Genomic DNA, 20,077 nt, shown 5'->3' on the forward strand with positions numbered 1-20,077 from the left:
CACTAGAGAACCGTGTCCCTTGCGTGTTTAGATGCACCTGCAGTTCTCAGTGTCTGACCTCTAGGGGGAGCCTGAGTCAGGTGTATGTCTGTCTAATTATTTGAATATGCTGCTAGAACACTTCCAATGCCGTACAGTCAGCATATAGACATAGCACTGATTGTCTTTGCCAGCATAGCGGGACTGGCCATCTTAATAACACTACTCTGCTTATTGTAAGAAGTAGCAGACACTCAGCAACACATCTTCATCTAATTAGGACCCAACCACACCCATATAACACTCTAAGCATCAGGAGAGAATCTAGCAATGTTAGAAAATCCTGAGATTATTATAATAGTGTGTATTGTATCATTGACATTAGCATTGCTGTTGTATTGTATATGGGAAATGAAGATAGTACTTGAGGATACTAGAAGAGTTCCCGCAAGAGTTACCACAAGAGTTCCATATGACCCAAACAGCCACGCTCAAGTTGAAGTGTAAGGATTGTACAGGGGTACTGTTACAGAACAATAGGACGTCCTTATACCCAAAACTGACTGGAGTATTAGCCAAAGAAACCCTGGTAGGGCTATATTTTGAGGACAGTCTCACAAGGCCAAAAGTAGGTGTCTGTATCATAATTGGTACACACGTGACTGACAAAGAGTATTTACAGGGGAGGGTGGGTGAAGACTGGAAGCAGGTAGTATCCACACTGCCCAGAAATATAGCAAGCAAACAAGCACCAGTGATCTGCCCTAATATATCCATAAAAGACCCTCAAAGGCCACATGCTACCCAGCTTTGGAAGCTGCTTTGCCAAATACAGAGAGCACCAAGGGTGCTATGCAACACAGATACCCTGTAGATTACATTGTGTAAACTGCACAGGAACGCTGGTATTACAGACCACTAGGTGGTGCCCGCTTCCAGAATTATCAGCAGTACTTAATAAAAGTACCCACAAAGGAATCTTCATTGAAAAAACAGATTGCATGCTTGAGAAAGCCATTATCATAATAGTGGGAACACATACTAGGAATCTGTCATATTTACAGACACTTCAGGGCCAAGATTGGCAGTTAATCTGCAGGAAGATTCCTAGAAATGTTTGTTCAGAATCTGCACCCATAGTCTGTCCCAGGGTAGGAATACCACATCTAAGTTTGATGCAAAGATTTTCCAAATTTTAAAGAGGGACCCCAGTGGAGTAAATTAATTAAGGATCCTTCAAGACATCTCTAGTATTGACTAGGAGCCAGCAACCCAAGCTTTAATGCAGTTATGGGGGCTCAAGGCAGTAAAGGTATGGCAGAATTAGAACCACGAAGTCCTGTGGAGCTAGTCAGAAATAAAGAAGGAAAAAGTGCACTTAAAGATATACAGAGGATACTCCAGAAAGCTGGGATGCCCAAGCATGGATCTTTGGATCCAATACGGTGGGAAACTTTTGCAAGAGTGCAGAAAACTTTGATCCAGCATAAGGGATATGAACATCAGGTGAACAAGGACATGGACAAGGATAGCTAAGCAGATTCAGAAAGGTGAGGAGGCATTAAATGAAGAAGCGGGAGAATTCTTAGAGGATTGTGGACCTAATCCACCCTCTGCACCAGCACCCTCAGCAGGAATACACACATCTTGTACACCCACAGTACCTTCTATCAGGCTTAACAGGAGAGAGGGACAATGGAGGGTAGGGCCAGCCCCACATAAGCCTTTGTACCCCACAATGTCAGAAGTAATGGGAACAATTCCCAGGGCAGGTAGGAAATGTGCATACTGTGAATCTTGCGTACCACCTACCTACAATATTTGCTCTTACTGTCACAATTCAGTTCCAGAGAGAGGGGAACCATGTAATCCAGATTCTCCTCGAACAACATCTGGAGTCTCATACAGTACCCTGACCACACCCCAAGGTCAGTCTCTTTTTCAAAGAGCATTGGGATCAATCCCTTGGAACAGTTTAACAAGTCCTTTACGGCCTTATGTGGGAAACAGGGTCTCCCATAGACATACAGTCTGTAAGAAAGCAATGAGCGGGCAGGTTTCTGAGTCATGCGACTGCTCATATTGTAGAGAACCAGAATCTTATTTTGTGCAGGACACTGAACCACCACCATACCTAAGAGACCCAGCAGGGGTTTTTCCAGTGACGGTTCAGAGAGTCCTTGAACCAGCCTCTGCCCCACCACACCAAAATATTGTAGTAAGAACACAGGTCCAATACAAGCCCTGGACTTCCAGAGAACTGGATGGTATTGTTGCTAAAGCTCCAGACCCTAGAAAGAATCCCATGGCTTACCACAGGTTCATGGAAAGATTAGTATCTGTGTGGGGGGCTGTATGGGTAGATCTGGAGGAAATTTGCAGGATGACCATAGGGAGAAGCAGCCTGGCAGAGATACTGGCTCTGCCAGCCAATGACCCTGTAGTAGACTCTCCTGGAGTAGGGAACAGACAGAACCCAGAATCAGGACCACTCTTTGTTACTAGAGTAAAAGTGTGGTGTGAATTGCAGCAGCAACGTATGCCTGCAGTGCCAGAAGCAAGGCAAAGAGTAGGACAATCAGTTAAGGAATATTATGACCAAACCCATCAATCACACCTAGACAGGGGGTTTGAGGATGGCAATGAAATGCACCAGTGGATGCTCAGAACCTCCTTTTTAGGAGGATTATTAGAGAATCTCAGAGTAGAGCTATTTCAGAAAAGACCAGAGTCAGGTGCCATGACATTGTCAGCAGCACTTGAGGTTTTAAGAGCAATTGAGGATCAACATGAAGAAAAAAAGACAAAAGCTAAGAATCAACCACAGAAGGTTACAGTCCATGTGGTACAGGAAGGGGGTTACAGACCCAAAAATCAGCCTAGGGCAAACCAAAAAGTTAGCCCAGAAGAGATGAAAAAGAAAGGATTATGTTTCTTTTGTCAGAAAGCGGGACACATAAAAAGGGATTGTCAGAAGTATAAACAGTGGCTAGAGAATAGGCCAACAGGATCAGACAATGCCCACGTGTACACTGCATAGGAAATAGGCACTCCAGTATCACGCCCTCAATTGGACACCATAAATGCCCCTGGCCCAAAAGCAGTGGTAACCTTAACACTGCCAGAAGGAGAGCAAATACAATGCATTGTAGATACTGGAGCCAGTCGTACGGTCTTGAGGGCGGCTGATGTCCCTAAGGGGTATTTAACAAACCAAACCATCCCAGGTACAGGACTTACAGGACATAGCATACCTTTGCGCATTAGCAAACCAGTAAAGGTATCTGTAGAATCAGAGGAAATTAAGGTACCAGTGGAGTTCCTGACCTCCACATCCTGTCCTGTTAATCTGCTTGGGGCAGATATTTTAAGTGTTTTACAGGCCACAATTGAATACAGTGATGGAAATGTTGTTCTCAAGGGTAAATCAGGCCAAACACTGGAAAACCAGATTGAAGCAGCTATTTATCTGCTGGAGCATGCAACCCCCAAACCCCAGTCTATCCCACCTTGGTTGCCAGTAATCCCAGACAAATCATGGTCAAAGGGAAAAACAGATTTGGGATTACTAAAAGTACAGCCTGCCACGTTGCATTTAAAGGCAGGTACAATCCCTGTTAAGATAAAGCAGTATCCCCTCACCAAAGAACAAGAACATGCTATCCAGCAACAGATAGCGGCTTATCTAGCCACGGGGAATGTAGGTCCCCATGGAACACTCCATTATTTCCGGTGAAGAAGAAAATAGCACCTCCTGGTGGAATCAAGAGTATCGCATGGTTCATGACCTTAGGGAGGTAAATAAGAGATTGGTAGTGGATGTTCCTATTGTCCCGAATCCATATACCTTACTAAATCAGATACCGCCCATAGCCAAATACTTTACAGTCATAGACTTGGCCAATGCTTTCTTCTCTGTACCAATAACACCAGAATGTCAGTTATATCTGGCATTCACCAGCATGGGTAAACAGTATTGCTGCACCAGACTCCCACAGGGAGGGGCCACATCTTCAGAATTTTCAGAGGCAATGTCTCTAGTGCTGCAAGGGTGGAGACCTCAGTAACCATCTACTCAATTATTGCAGTATGTAGATGACTTGCTTCTGTGTACAGATACAGAAGAAATTTGTCAAGCTGAGACAGTCTCCTTATTGAAGTTCCTATGTGAACAGAATTGTAGAGTGTCTAAGGACAAGCTACAGGTTGCTAAGATGCGAGTTACCTTTTTGGGACACTGCATCTCACAAGGCACTAGACACCTTACACAAGACAGGGTATCTGCAATACAAAAAGTACCTGAACCCACCACTACACGGCAGCTCAGAGCCTTCTTAGGCCTCATTGGATATTGCCGTGATTGGGTCGCCAATGCATCGTGGCTAATGCAGCCATTATATGATGCCCTGACAGATTCAGCAGATAAAAAAGTTAGTCTCACTGCGCAGCAGAAGCAGGCTTTCCAAAATATCAAAACAGTGGTATCCCAGGCACCGGCCTTGGGCCTACCAAGGTATGACAGGCCTTTTATGCTTTTCTGTCATGAGAGGGAGGGGCATGCACAGGGAGTACTAGTGCAGGAACATGGAGGTAAACACAGACCTCTTGCATATTATTCTCTGCAGCTTGATAGCATAATAAAAGGTGCCCCCTCCTGCAAGGCTGCAGATTTAGTCCTGGACCACCACTTAATAGTACAGGTCCCACATTCTGTTACAGAAATTCTAAATCAAGCCAGAACTAAACACTTATCTGCAGCAAGACTTACCATATATGAGGTGGCACTCTTGAGTCCTACAAACATCACAATCAAGAGATGCACAGTGTTGAATTTTGCTACTCTACTCCCAATGCAGGATTCAAGAGAGAGGAAGGAAGGGAGTACAAACACATTTGATAATACTCTTGAGACAGATCCAGATGAGTGTACCACAGGTAAAGATCAAGATACACACACACAATAAAATTTTTCCCAACATAATTGTTTGGAAAGAATGAAATCTGAAATGCAGGAACTTCCTAACGTTAGCGGTATACCACTCCAGAACCCCGATTGGGAGCTATTTGTTGATGGCTCGAGGTATTACCACAATGGATCCCCAAGAACAGGGTATGCTGTCACTACTCTGGAAGAGGTACTGATTCAGAAACCACTCCCACCTTCCTGTTCTGCACAGGAAGCGGAGTTGAGGGCACTCACTGAGGCATGTATAATGGCTGAAAATCAGACAGCAAACATATACACTGACTCCAGGTATGCCTGGGGTGTGGCCCACGATTTCGGCCCCATTTGGAAGAGTAGGGATTTTATGGGAGCGGCTGGTAAAACCATTAAGCATGCTGCTCTCAGGTCATTGTTTGCAGCCTTGCAGCTTCCCACCAGAGTGGCAATAATCAAGGTGCAGGCACATACAAAGGAGAAAATAGCTGAAGCCAGGGGTAATGCCAAAGCTGATGCTGCGGCCAAGCAAGCAGCCCTGATAGAAGTACCAGCCCTATATGGTATAGAAACTGACACAGCAGATAGTACAAAAAGAGAACAAACAGATATTCAGACCCTGATGCAGTTTCAGGAACAAGCACTGACAGGTGAGAAAAAGGGCTGGGAAAAAGAGGGAGCCACCTGTGAGGAGAAGTTATGGAGGAAAAGAGACATGTGGGTGCCTCCCCAGGGCCTTATATCCCCTTATGGCTCAGCTGGCTCATAGCCCAGTGCATAACTCGAAGGAGTCTATGTCAAATACAGTCACCCAGCACTGGATAGCACCAGGCTTTAATGCAGCAGCTACCGCTTATGTGGCTGCCTGCTTGGTGTGTGGAAAACACAATCCAGGACAGACAGTTAAGACACCACAGAAACATACACCCAGGCCATTGTACCCGTTTCAGAGACTGCAGATTGACTAAATTGTTACCCAGGGTGGGGACATATGAGTATGCCCTAATTTGTACGGATTTATTCAGTAATTGCCCGGAAGCCTTCCCAGTCACCAAGGCTACCGCCAAAACGACAGCGAAGAAACTGATTAGTGAAGTGATCTGTAGATATGGGTTACCAGAGACCATTGAATCAGATAGAGGATCACACTTTGCTGGAGAGGTAATGCAACACATAATGAAAGATATGGGTATAGAGCAAGCTTTCGACGCCCCCTACCGACCGCAGGCCAGTGGGCGTGTCGAGAGGCTAAACGGGACTTTAAAACTAAAGATCCAGAAGATGATAGCTGAAACAGGCAAAACATGGGTTGATTGTCTACCAGTGGCATTGTATTCAGTTAGGACAACACCCACTAAGAAGCACAAACTGTAACCATATGAAATATTGTTTCTAAGTGCACCAAGGACAGGGTGTTATTTTCCACAGCAGCTCCAACATAATCATGCAGACCTAACTGAATATGTAGCTGCTTTATGTAAGCAGGTAGCTAATACCCATTCTCTAGTTTTCTCCTCCCTTCCAGATCCAGATACAGTTCCAGGTTCACACTCCCTTGAACCAGGTGATTGGGTCTATACAAAGAAACACGTCAGAAGACCGCTGGAACCAAGGTTCGAAGGTCCATTCCAGGTCCTATTAACCACACCTACCTCAGTAAAGCTTGGAGGACGACCTACGTGGATTCACACTTCACACTGCAAGAAACTCACAGTCAAGTTGGAACCAGCACAATGAATCCTTTTATCTGGTTGTCAGTATTTGTAAATCTGATTATGATGAGTACATGGTCCCAAAGTAAGGGTAATCTCACAGGAGAATATCATAAAACACTACATGAACCTTGGTCCAATTCACTTAACCAAATGCATTACACAACAGCACAGCAGCTCAATATAACAGATTGTTGGATATGCACACATTCACCTCTTTCCTCAAAGACCATGAACTGGGTGGCGGTGCCCTTGACACTAGATGAAGTTATAAATGTCAACTTCTTTTCCTTGCTGCCAGTCACAAAGGCAAAATATGTCACTAGGCCTGTACCCTTACTGACTGGTTTGCTAGGCAGAAATGTAAGTTTTTGTTTTTCAGTGCCCCCTACCACCTATATGCAAGAAATGCATGGATGGAACCATCAGATAAAATTGGTGGATGGATCTATACTGAAGCCAAAAAAAGGCCCCTTGGTCAGGCTAAATGTAAGGAAGCCATGTTCAGGTTTAAGGACCTGGTTGAAAGATTTAGGCACCTCACTCATCATGACTTGCCTTATGCAGTTAACCCTCCCTTGGCAATAGATGGCTGTGATGAAAAAGGCATACCAACCATAGGAGCATGGGTGCAGGGTGAGATACCTGAGTATTGGAATAAATCTACCTGTAGGGGGAATCCCACCAGGTTGACCCCAAATATGAGGATGGTGAGGCCTTTCCTCTATTTCCTCACTCAAACAATGGTGGGACATGCCCCTACTACTCTCCCTGACAATATATATTATTTGTGTGGAAGATATGCATATAAATGGTTACCATATGGGGGTTTTGGAAATTGTACACTGTGTTATCTATTGCCTCCTACTTATTATGTTGAACAGATACACCCCATCCACTTGAAACAATGGGATTTTAAAGGAACATTCAGTTATAAGGAGGGAAGTGCAGCCAGCTAAAAAGGCCAGTCAAGGCTTAATCACGTTACCATGGATAAATAGGTGCTGTATTAAAAAGGCATTCTATTATATCATGGATCTAGCTAGCCTCATTGATAACATAACCAATTTATATGATGATAATTTCAGATTAATGTTACGAGAACTCCAAATGATAACAAAGGAACTATTAGCACATAGGCTGGTGTTAGATTACCTGACAGCCCGAGAAGTTGGAATGTGCATGATAGTGAAGGAGGCTTGCTGCAATTACATAAATCAGACCTATGAAATTGAAGAGGCTATCGAGCAACATTTAGACAAGGTCCAAGAGCTAAAGAGACAGTTTGCCAAGGACCATACAGAGGAACCATGGTTTGGTACATCCTGGTTCTCATGGCTAACCCAGCCAATTGGTTCAAAGGAGTAGGTGGCTGGTTCATATAGTTGAGCTTATAGGAAAATTACTACTGGCAGGAATTGTTCTGTATGCTACATATAAAATGACTAATTGCCTATTTGAGAAATGTAAGAAGAAACCTGTCACAGTAGCTTTAATGTCCGTGGAAAAGATGCCCTTGCATGCCACGGTGACTTGGTGTCCTAAATGTAGGAAAAAGAACCCAGTCACAGCAAAGAACAGTTGTGTTTATTGTAGTTATTGTCTGCAGCGGCGGATTGGGCCACCGGGATGCCGGGCTAGTTCCCGCTGGGCCGGTCCCCTTGGTGGCTGGCGGCCGCTCTGCCCACCCAGCCCACACCCTTCAATTACACAGCTCTGGCTCTCCCCCATCGCGCAGCCGCTGCGCGATCAGTTCTGATCGGGCAGCTTAACTTTAACACGGCAGCAACATGGAGGCCGCCCGGCCCTTCCACATACATACTCACGCGGCAAGTCACGCCGGCCCGACATCCCGCTAGGATTCCACTACCCCGGCCCGGCCATCTCACTGCCGCGATTGGAGCTTAGTTCCGATCGGGCAGCTAAACAGCACAGCGGCCACCCGGCCTGGTCCCCACCTACCGCGCTTCACTTCTCCCTGTCTGTCCCGTCCCACTGCCGCGATCGGAGCCTAGCTCCGATCGGGCAGCAGCAGCACTTTGGACGGTCTAAACCCAGCTCAGGTTCCCTATTAGTGGGTGAACAATCCAACGCTTGGTGAATTCTGCTTTTAAAATAATAATAAAAAAAATATGGCCGACGGGGGAGCTGCTGCGCATGCCCAGCCGCAGCAGCTCCTCCCATAAGCCTTTGCGGAGCCCGGGGACGGCAGTCAATTCTGACAGCCCCGCCTCCCCCTCCGCAGCTCGCCTCCATCCACAGGGAGTCAGGGACACAGGCAGCAGACGCAGCTGCTAAAGAAAAGCACTGGGCCGGGCTGGTAACCAATTCTGGTGCGTCACCAACAGAAAACTTATATTTTTTAAAGTAAGTTTATGACATTATAGAATCATGATATACTGTGTATATTTATATATATATATATATATATATATATATATATACCTGTATATATATTATATATATAACTATATATGATATTGATATCTATATATAGATATATATAGTCTTCTGAATCCACCAAAGGAAGGAGGCACTTGCCACTGTATTTCTTTAAGTAATTTTATTCATTCATGGGCTTTACTCTTGCTTGGATGTATAAAGATATTATTTCTGGTCGATGTTTCAGTTCCAAACTGAACCTTTCTCAAGACCTCATCAAACAATTGGTTCTTACAACAAATGATACAGAGACATCATCTGTGAAAAACAGAAAAACAACATTGATATGTCTACCAGGCTCCTTATAGCGAAATACACCACTTGTGTTAAACTATCTCATGTGTCCAGCACATATAGAGCAATATAAAGTGCTGTATGTAAATAACACCAGCGGGACACCATCACCCAGGTGCCTGTATAACAATATGATCACACCATAACTAAAGCAAGCACCACTCAGTGTTAACCACCAGAATGTGAAAATCACTCTAAATGGATACCTCAATAATACAGCGCTGTAAATGAAGCGCATATTTCAATGCAGACGCACAAGGTTCAAAGCCTATAAAGGACATAACTAAGTTAACCACAGAGATAAAAACGTCAATAACTCCACGATATATGTGGAAATAAGCTCACCTTATAACCTAGGGATCGCTTGTAGTAACAACTGGTACATCACTTAGTGTGCCGCATGTTGGTTCTCAATCTGGTGCACGCTGTCTGTTCACTCCCCTCGTGTTTCCGGCTATAAGAGCCGCAAAACCGGAAATACGTGTAAGTGTAGCTAAACACTTCTGCGTGCCAGCATGAAACGCACGCTAGTAATATAGCCTGGGTAACCAACAGTGGTGGCCCGCTGGGGTCAAAAAAGGAGTGTATATAGTAAAGAATGGACGGAAAGAAAACCGCCCCCTACCTGACCTAATACACTGCTATAGGAGCCTGGTAATGCCATATTTACATCACAATACACCAAAATATCGTTTAAAAATATGGCTACAGTAGTATAAGCTAAAGTTCATTTATAAATAACATTGCATATATATGTGTGTATATACACTCACATACATTTGTGCGTGGCTGAAACACCGCAAGGTATATCAACAAATGGATACTATACTTATAAATAACATATAGATGGTGTGTAGAAAGCATTTACTTACATAAAACAAAACGGACATAAATATATAGACAAACATATTAAAATGATGCAAGATAATTATTCAATAGTCATTATATAGGCCTGAGTAATCTAGACCCAAAACATCTAATGTATCTAGTTTTATATCAAATACACCATACGGGACCCACATAGAAAGAGACCCACATAGTGCAGCAACAAAATATTGTCACTCTGCCTCAATGTTTATAATGTTTATAGGAATACATTCAACGGATTACATTCATTAAGTCCTTTTGTCATGACCGTATTTAATTCGTATATCCAAAAGCTTTCACGCCTTTTCAAGGCTGTGAGCCTATCTGTGCCCTGCCTAGGTGGTATCCAATCTATTAATTTGCATCTTAAAGATGCTGCCGGATGTGCTAGTTGCAAAAAATGTCTAGCCACTGGTTTATCACTTGCGCCAGTGGTCAAAGCTGCTCGTATAGACACCCTGTGGTTGGCCATACGATCTCTGAATCTTCTGGCCATGAGGGCAACATAATATAGGCCACATGGGCATACTAGAATATAGATTAGATAGTCAAGTGCACAGTGTAGTCTGTATTTAATTTTAATTTTTCGGTCCGAATGTGGATGAGGGAACGTGGACCCCACAATCATAGAGGCACAGGTAACACAGCTACCACAGGAGTAGCTACCCGGCCTTTTTAACATTAAATCCAATATGTCACTCTTCTTATCAGGATAAAGTGTGGGTCTCATTAATAATTGTCGTAAATTAGGCCCTCTCCTATATGCCATCATTGGTGGTGCCATCTTATTAAAAGGTAGCGTTTGGTCACTTTTAATGACTGGCCAAAACTTCTTTAATGACTTCTGCATTGTCTGTGCATTGCCATCAAAGGTAGTGGTGTATATAAGGTGAGTCTCCTTATCGTTATTAGGATTCACATTACATGAATCAGTCTGAGACATATGTATAGCTTTTTCCAGACAACGAGTTAGTGAGGATTGTTGGTAACCACGTTCAAGAAATCTTCTTGTCATTTCTGCAATTTGAACTTCTCTATTGGCCTCCATAGAATTAATTCTAATGACACGTAAATATTGTGACAGTGGTAAATTTTCTTTTAATTTTGTAGGGTGATGGCTTGATGGTAACAGGACCAAGTTTCTATCTGTCGGTTTCCTAAATAGGGTTGTGGTTAATTTACCATCAGTATAACTGATGGAAACATCAAGAAAATTGATGGTAGTGGCATCGATGTCATAAGTAAATCGAATCTGCGAGTTTAATGAGTTCAGATCAGTTACCATTGATTGAAAGGCTTCAATTGGACCTCGCCAAATTAAGAAAATATCGTCGATAAAACGACGATAAAAAATAATCATGTCGCCATAAACAGATAGTATATGCTCCCTTTCATATTTAGCCATAAATATATTGGCATATGATGGAGCCAAATTCGAGCCCATTGCCGTACCCGATACCTGTATACAGTATCGATCTTTGAATTGAAAATGATTTTTATGAAGAACCAGAGTTGCCAATTCAATCAAAAATTCTGTGGGAATCACTTTTTTTGGTCTAGTTGATAATGCTTCCCTCAGTGTTTCCAGACCTTTATCGTGCGGTATCACTGTATACAAAGACTTTACGTCCAAGGTGGCCAAAAAGATGTTATCAAGGGCTCCTAGATTCCTGATCAATTCTAAAAGATGACCAGTGTCACGAAGATATGATGGATTGCCACTCACAAGTGGTTGTAGTTCGCTGTCAACAAAGATGGCTATAGGCTGTAAGACCGACCCCTCAGCAGAAATGATGGGTCTACCTGGTGGCTTGACTAGAGTTTTGTGAATTTTTGGTAATGTATAAATAATAGGACATTGTGGTTTATCCACCATCAAAAATTTTAACTCGTCATTATCAATCCACATTTGAGCATGAGCATGTTTAAGAACCATGTCAACATGATTTTTAATTTCATCAACAGGTCTGGTAACCAGAGTAAGATATGTATTAGGATCATTTAATTGTGACATGATCTCTTTGTCATAATCCACCCAGTCTTGTATTACAACTGCCCCTCCCTTGTCTGCAGGATGAATTACTAGATGAGGATTGTCCCTAAGGGTTTGTAGAGCAACCTTTTCTTCTGATGATAAATTATCATAGATTTTTGAGGTAGTTTTAGAATTAAATTCATTATTAACTAACCTTAAGTAGGTTTTCAGACTAGCATTGTGAGAGGGGGGATCAAATGTCGATGGTCCCTTGAATTTTTTAACTGGCATAATACAACTCCTGTCAGCAAAGAATTCCTTTAACCTCATAGATCTTCCAAACTTATACATATCAACTGCAGTTTTAAACCTGCTATGCCTGTAAGTGGGTACAAACGTTAAGCCTTTGGCTAACAGTTTCAGTTGTATATCATCAAGGGGGAAACTAGACAAATTGAAGACAGGACTTAAATCCGTCGGCCCCTTCTGCGTCGTCTTGTGGCCGCTCCGCCGCGGATGCGGTCTTTGTTTTTTCCAAGTTCTCCTATCTGTAAAAATTGTTCTTGATCTGTCCCCTGTCCTAAAAAATGACTAGAGGATGTAGTACTAGTATAGTTGACATCAGTATCGGATGTAGATACTGAGGAACCAGATTCAATAGGAAACCGTGGAGTTCAATGTCAACGTGGTGGCCGATTTTGTACTCTAACTCTCGATTGTGTATTGTCGCCTGGTAGCCAATGACAAACTGTATGGTTTTGGTAATCGCTGGTGACTATATTAAGTTTCTTTATTTTAAAAGAAGTTAAGTCCCTTTTATAAGTATCAATCTGGGACTGCAACCTTTCCAGCCAATTTGTGCCCTTATCTTCTTTCAACTGAGGTAATGCGACAAGGTTAGCTTGCTCAATATCACTTTTAACCTTACGTATTTCACTATCAACCTCTTCTATGACCAAAACCATCAAATCTAAGGAACATTTGTTTAGAATAGCGCACCATTGGCTGCAAAATACCGGGTTGTTCCTGCCTAGTGTTGGAATATTATTTATCCTAAAACCCCTAGGTAACTGTTTACGATGATGGTATTCAGAAAGAAATTGGCCATGTAATAACAGATCTACCTCTCTCCTCTGTAGTCTTAATAGTCTTAATAGCCTGTAGAAAATATCAGCTGAAGTTTCGGCTGGTAATTCACTAAAATCCAACTTTTCAAACAATACTTTACTGATTTCATCATCCGTGAACAAAATTGCACCACTTTCTGCTTGAGAAAGAAGGCATTCATCCAAAAAGCCAATACCACCAGAGGCCATAGCTAGATAACAGTAAAATATTTTTCTTAGCAATTTAAAGATTTTACATAGTATATAGATACAACAGAATTAGTATCTATTAATGGAGTAATGCCCTGTGATGTTAGGCAAAACAAATCAAATAATGCATTCATAGTTTTCACATCAAATACATAACACAAAAAAATATATAAAAGAATATATATAAAAAAATATATAAAAAAAGTATATAAAAAAATATATTAAAAAAATATATAAAAAAATGTTGGGTGTCAGGAAAGGTATGCATTAACATCAGTCTTTGCAGACCCAAAATATTCCAAAATGTCCCGCACTTACAACCATATAAAGTACAACGTTGGGATCAGACAAAAGTGATCCCAAAATAGACTTCTGAATCCACCAAAGGAAGGAGGCACTCGCCACTGTATTTCTTTAAGTAATTTTATTCATTCATGGGCTTTACACTTGCTTGGATGTATAAAGATATTATTTCTGGTCGATGTTTCAGTTCCAAACTGAACCTTTCTCAAGGCCTCATCAAACAATTGGTTCTTACAACAAATGATACAGAGACATCATCTGTGAAAAACAGAAAAACAACATTGATATGTCTACCAGGCTCCTTATAGCCAAATACACCACTTGTGTTAAACTATCTCATGTGTCCAGCACATATAGAGCAATATAGAGTGCTGTATGTAAATAACACCAGCGGGACACCATCACCCAGGTGCCTGTATAACAATATGATCACACCATAACTAAAGCAAGCACCACTCAGTGTTAACCACCAGAATGTGAAAATCATTCTAAATGGATACCTCAATAATACAGCGCTGTAAATTAAGCGCATATTTCAATGCAGACGCACAAGGTTCAAAGCCTATAAAGGACATAACTAAGTTAACCACAGAGATAAAAACGTCAATAACTCCACGATATATGTGGAAATAAGCTCACCTTATAACCTAGGGATCGCTTGTAGTAACAACTGGTACATCACTTAGTGTGCCGCATGTTGGTTCTCAATCTGGTGCACGCTGTCTGTTCACTCCCCTCGTGTTTCCGGCTATAAGAGCCGCAAAAACGGAAATACGTGTAAGTGTAGCTAAACACTTCTGCGTGCCAGCATGAAACGCACGCTAGTAATATAGCCTGGGTAACCAACAGTGGTGGCCCGCTGGGGTCAAAAAAGGAGTGTATATAGTAAAGAATGGACGGAAAGAAAACCGCCCCCTACCTGACCATAATACACTGCTATAGGAGCCTGGTAATGCCATATTTACATCACAATACTCCAAAATACCGTTTAAAAATATGGCTACAGTAGTATAAGCTAAAGCTCATTTATAAATAACATCGCATATATATGTGTGTATATACACTCACATAGATTTGTGTGTGGCTGAAACACCGCAAGGTATATCAACAAATGGATACTATACTTATAAATAACATATAGATGGTGTGTAGAAAGCATTTACTTACATAAAACAAAACGGACATAAATATATTGTGACACAGTTAGGTTAGGGGGTCCCTCTCCTGGGTAGAGGACTCCTTCCTTACACACACACACAGCAGCAGGGAAGCAGCACACCAGTCTGGATGCAAGTACAAGCTGGTCGGCGCCAGACTTTATTGTACAATGTCAGAAATAACACAAAGAAAACAAACGTAATTCCTAGCCCTGTCGGGGCACTAACTTCACAGGTAGTTCCCTCACTACCAGAACCTGGCAGGGCCTAATGTCCTCGCCAGCAACAAAGCACAGCACAGTACTCACAGATAGATTTTCCAAGTGTCTCTGAGCAAACTCCCTGTCTGCTCTCCCAGGTGAGATAATCAGCCCTCAACACACTAGGCTTATATTGGCCACTCTCAGGTGGAAACCTTAACAAGCCTGTTACCAGGCTAAGAGAACCAAAACCTGGAGTGGCCGTGGGTGGAGCCCTCCCTCTCCTCTCACCCACAACCCCCAGGTCCCAAACCCGCTTTTCAAAAAGCCGAAACTCAAGCCTGCTATACTGCAGACTTTCTCCTGGGGATTTTAAACACATAGGACAGGAATCTGGGATAAATGTCCCTGCCACAGACCACTTTACCAGTGATACTATCACATATCCCCCCCCTTTGTTTCGACCTATGGGGCAGAACAACTGAAGCCCCCAAACAATAACGCGTGACAACGCGTCTGCTTTAGACAACAGACCCCCTGGCCTGTGTTCCACTGAAAATTTAAAAGTTTGTAACGCCAAGAACCATCTCGTAATTCTCGCATTACTGTCCTTATTTTCGGACATCCACTTCAAAGGGGCATGGTCAGTGATCAATTTGAACTTTCTACCAACCAAGTAGTACCTGAGAGCCTCTAACGCCCACTTTATGGCCAACGCCTCCTTCTCCACTGTGGCACCGGGTAGGCATCGAATTTTGAAACACTGTTTAACTTTCGGAAGTCATTGCAGAAACGCACACTCCCATCGGGCTCTGGAATCAACACAATGGGACTTGACCATTCACTATGTGATACTTCAATAACCCCTAACTCTAGCATATTTTAAATTTCTTTCGACACCGATGCTCTTGGTGCTTTCTACCAACCAAGTAGTACCTGAGAGCCTCTAACGCCCACTTTATGGCCAACGCCTCCTTCTCCACTGTGGCACCGGGTAGGCATCGAATTTTGAAACACTGTTTAACTTTCGGAAGTCATTGCAGAAACGCACACTCCCATCGGGCTCTGGAATCAACACAATGGGACTTGACCATTCACTATGTGATACTTCAATAACCCCTAACTCTAGCATATTTTAAATTTCTTTCGACACCGATGCTCTTGGTGCTTCTGGTAACCTATAGGGCTTTAGATTAACTTTAACCCCTGGGTCAGTGATGATGTCATGTTTAACGACCGAGGCCCTCCCAGGTACGTCAGAGAACAGCACCCTATTTCTGACCAGAAACTCCTTGACCTCTCGTTGTTGAATTGCCGACAGGGTTTTTGCCACTGTCACTTCGGGAACAAAGGGCCCTGGATTTACTGGAGGGACTCGGACGGCCAACAGTACCGTTCTATCTTTCCAGGGCTTTAACAGATTTATATGGTATATCTGTTCTGGCTTTCTTTTCCCCGGCTGGTACACTTTGTAATTGACCTGTCCCACTCTTTCTAAGATTTCAAAGGGGCCTTGCCATTTAGCCAAAATTTATTTTCCACAGTGGGAACCAACACTAACAGTCTGTCCCCAGGAGCAAAGCTGCGTAACCGAGCATTGTGGTTGTATACCCTCTGCTGTGCTTGTTGAGCCTGTTTCAGGTGCTCTCTCACTATTGGCACCTCTACAATAGGCAATGGAACTAGTGGACCCTTAAAACGTGGTCTGGGAGCATGATACTGCCACTAAGGGCAGGATAAATCCTGACACATTGCCATGTGGGGATAGGACAAAGGACTATCAGGGTCTACGGGTTTACCATCAACTACCTTTACATTCTTCCTGGCTTTTACCAAAGTAGGGTCTTTCAACTGCTCCACGGCAAAGACCTCTCTTCTGACCTCTAAATCAGGCAGACGATCAACTGGCCCAACAACACTTCCCACCTCAATGGGAGGCACATCAGTTGGCGGGCCACCGTCACGCTCCGCATTCTCTAGTTCGCCAACCATAGTAGGAAAAGGGAATAACTGACTCAGAAGAAACTCCCTCCTCCACTATATCGACAACCTTCTCAAGTGGACCGGGGTTGTTCACTTCTGGAACAAAACGGCTTTCCCACAATTTCCAGAAGTGAGCAAAGTCTCTCCCCAATATTGCATCGTACATCAGACCAGGCACCAAACCCACAGAAACTATAGCAGAGCCACATGGTGTCTCGATGTTCACCTCGGCAGTAACATAATATCGATTATCCCCATGTATGCAGGTCACATCAACAGTTTTCCCCTTATGCCTCAAGGGGTTCACCAGCTCAGCTTTTATAAGTGTCACCAAGCTACCAGAGTCTAACAGTGCCTCTACTCGGTTGCCCTCTACAGTGAGTACACACATGTGCTTATCAGTCTCAGCCTGCCGGTCAGCCGTACAGGCTGTCTGTGCAAAGAAAGACCCCCTGCGGTAGACATGAGCAGTATCACATTGCATAGGTTCAGTTGTAAGTGAACAATTAGCGGAAATATGGCCGAAGTCACCACACCGGAAACACTGAATCATATTAATGTCTAGTCGTTTACGGGGCAAGAACCTTCCTGGCCTGGCAGGCCTGTCTCCAGGTTCTACACCCTCAGTCTTAGGTACATTCCACTGCCCAGCACCCTTCTCCCCTGGAACAGTCTTACCAGTGTCTGTGGGAGTTCGCCGGTGCACCATCGGGGCTTGGTGGGGCACACTCCTCAGCTCCTCAGCCGCCACGTACCTCTCCACTAGCTCGACCAACTGGTCCGCGGTTTTAGCGTCTGCATGGCTCACCCACTTGCGCAGAGTCGCGGGTGATGATCGCAGGTACCGGTCCATCACGACCCTTTCCACGATCTGTGGTCCTGTCAGCGTCTCGGGCTGTAGCCATTTTGAGGACAGATGGATGAGGTCATGCATCTGTGAACGTGGAGGCTTGTCCATATGGAACTAACAGCGGTGGACCCGTTGGGCACGAACAAAGGTGGTGACTCCCAAGTGAGTTAGGATCTCCTGTTTTAGTTTTTTTATAGTCCTTGGCATCAGCCAGGCATAAGTCGAAATATGCTTTTTGTGGCTCCCCAGACAAAAAAGGTGCCACCAGACTTGCCCACTGCTCCTGGGGCTAACTCTCCCTTTCGGCCGTTCTTTCAAATGCAGCGAGATAGGCCTCCACATCATCGCCCGAAGTCATCTTTTGGAGGAAGTGACTGGCTCGGACGGAGTGAGTGGTGGTGGGAGGACCAGTATTAACATCTCTGGGCCGGGCGACCAGGTGCTGTACCACCTCTCTTATGGCCTGGCTGTTTTCCGCTAAGGCCTGGCGGGTTTCCTCAATGGCGACCTGTTGTTGCCTGGCGGATTCCTGCTGAAGTTTGTTAGTCTCCTGCTGAGCCCTGGGAGCTTCCTGCTGAGCTCTGGTAGATTCCTGCTGAGCTGCTGTAGCTTGGAGCAAGGCCTTTATAATGTCCTCCATTTTGTCCTGGGGTGTAGGTTGGAAGCTGAACCTTGCCTCTCTGAGCATTGGCTGACGCCTCCTCTATGGGACTCCAAGGACACAGTGTTATTTCCACACTCACAAATTGGGTGTCTGTCCCTTTAATTTTTAAATGGAAAGTTTTCCTCTTGCTGCAAGTTCAGTGTGTGTGGGTGCCCGCATTCTCCACCATATTGTGACACAGTTAGGTTAGGGGGTCCCTCTCCTAGGTAGAGGACTCCTTCCTTACACACACACACAGCAGCAGGGAAGCAGCACACCAGTCTGGATGCAAGTACAAGCTGGTCGGCGCCAGTCTTTATTGTACAATGTCAGAAATAACACAGAGAAAACATAAACGTAAATCCTAGCCCTGTCGGGGCACTAACTTCACAGGTAGTTCCCTCACTACCAGAACCTGGCAGGGCCTAATGCCCTCACCAGCAACAAAGCACAGCACAGTACTCACAGATAGATTTTCCAAGTGTCTCTGAGCAAACTCCCTGTCTGCTCTCCCAGGTGAGACAATCAGCCCTCAACACGCTAGGCTTATATTGGCCACTCTCAGGTGGAAACCTTAACAAGCCTGTTACCAGGCTAAGAGAACCAAAACCTGGAGTGGCCGTGGGTGGAGCCCTCCCTTTCCTCTCACCCACAACCCCCAGGTCCCAAACCGGCTTTTCAAAAAGCCGAAACTCAAGCCTGCTATACTGCAGACTTTCTCCTGGGGATTTTAAACACATAGGACAGGAATCTGGGATAAATGTCCCTGCCACAGACCACTTTACCAGTGATCCTATCACAATATAGACAAACATATTAAAATGATGCAAGATAATTATTCAATAGTCATTATATAGGCCTGAGTAATCTAGACCCAAAACATCTAATGTATCTAGTTTTATATCAAATACACCATACGGGACCCACATAGTGCAGCAACAAAATATTGTCACTCTGCCTCAATGTTTATAATGTTTATAGGAATACATTCAACGGATTACATTCATTAAGTCCTTTTGGCATGACCGTATTTAATTCGTATATCCAAAAGCTTCACGCCTTTTCAAGGCTGTGAGCCTATCTGTGCCCTGCCTAGGTGGTATCCAATCTATTAATTTGCATCTTAAAGATGCTGCCGGATGTGCTAGTTGCAAAAAATGTCTAGCCACTGGTTTATCACTTGCGGCAGTGGTCAAAGCTGCTCGTATAGACGCCCTGTGGTTGGCCATACGATCCCTGAATCTTCTGGCCATGAGGCCAACATAATATAGGCCACATGGGCATACTAGAATAGATATATATAGTGATATATATATATATATATAGTTATATATATATGAAAAGCAATATATAATCTATCATGTGTATATATATATTATATATATTGGTTTTCATATGTATACCTGTATATAAATAT

At 43.7% G+C, this 20,077-nt stretch overlaps 1 pseudogene; it reads left to right on the top strand.

Annotated features, from left to right (window-relative positions):
• Nucleotides 1-3,689: 3,689 nt before the first annotated feature.
• LOC148508154 (uncharacterized) lies at nt 3,690-5,886 on the top strand (annotated as a pseudogene).
• The last annotated feature ends 14,191 nt before the right edge of the window (nt 5,887-20,077 follow it).

Source organism: Taudactylus pleione, unplaced genomic scaffold (genome assembly GCF_031769625.1).
Source record: "Taudactylus pleione unplaced genomic scaffold, aTauple2 ptg000375l, whole genome shotgun sequence".
NCBI classification, from domain to species: Eukaryota; Metazoa; Chordata; class Amphibia; order Anura; family Myobatrachidae; genus Taudactylus; species Taudactylus pleione.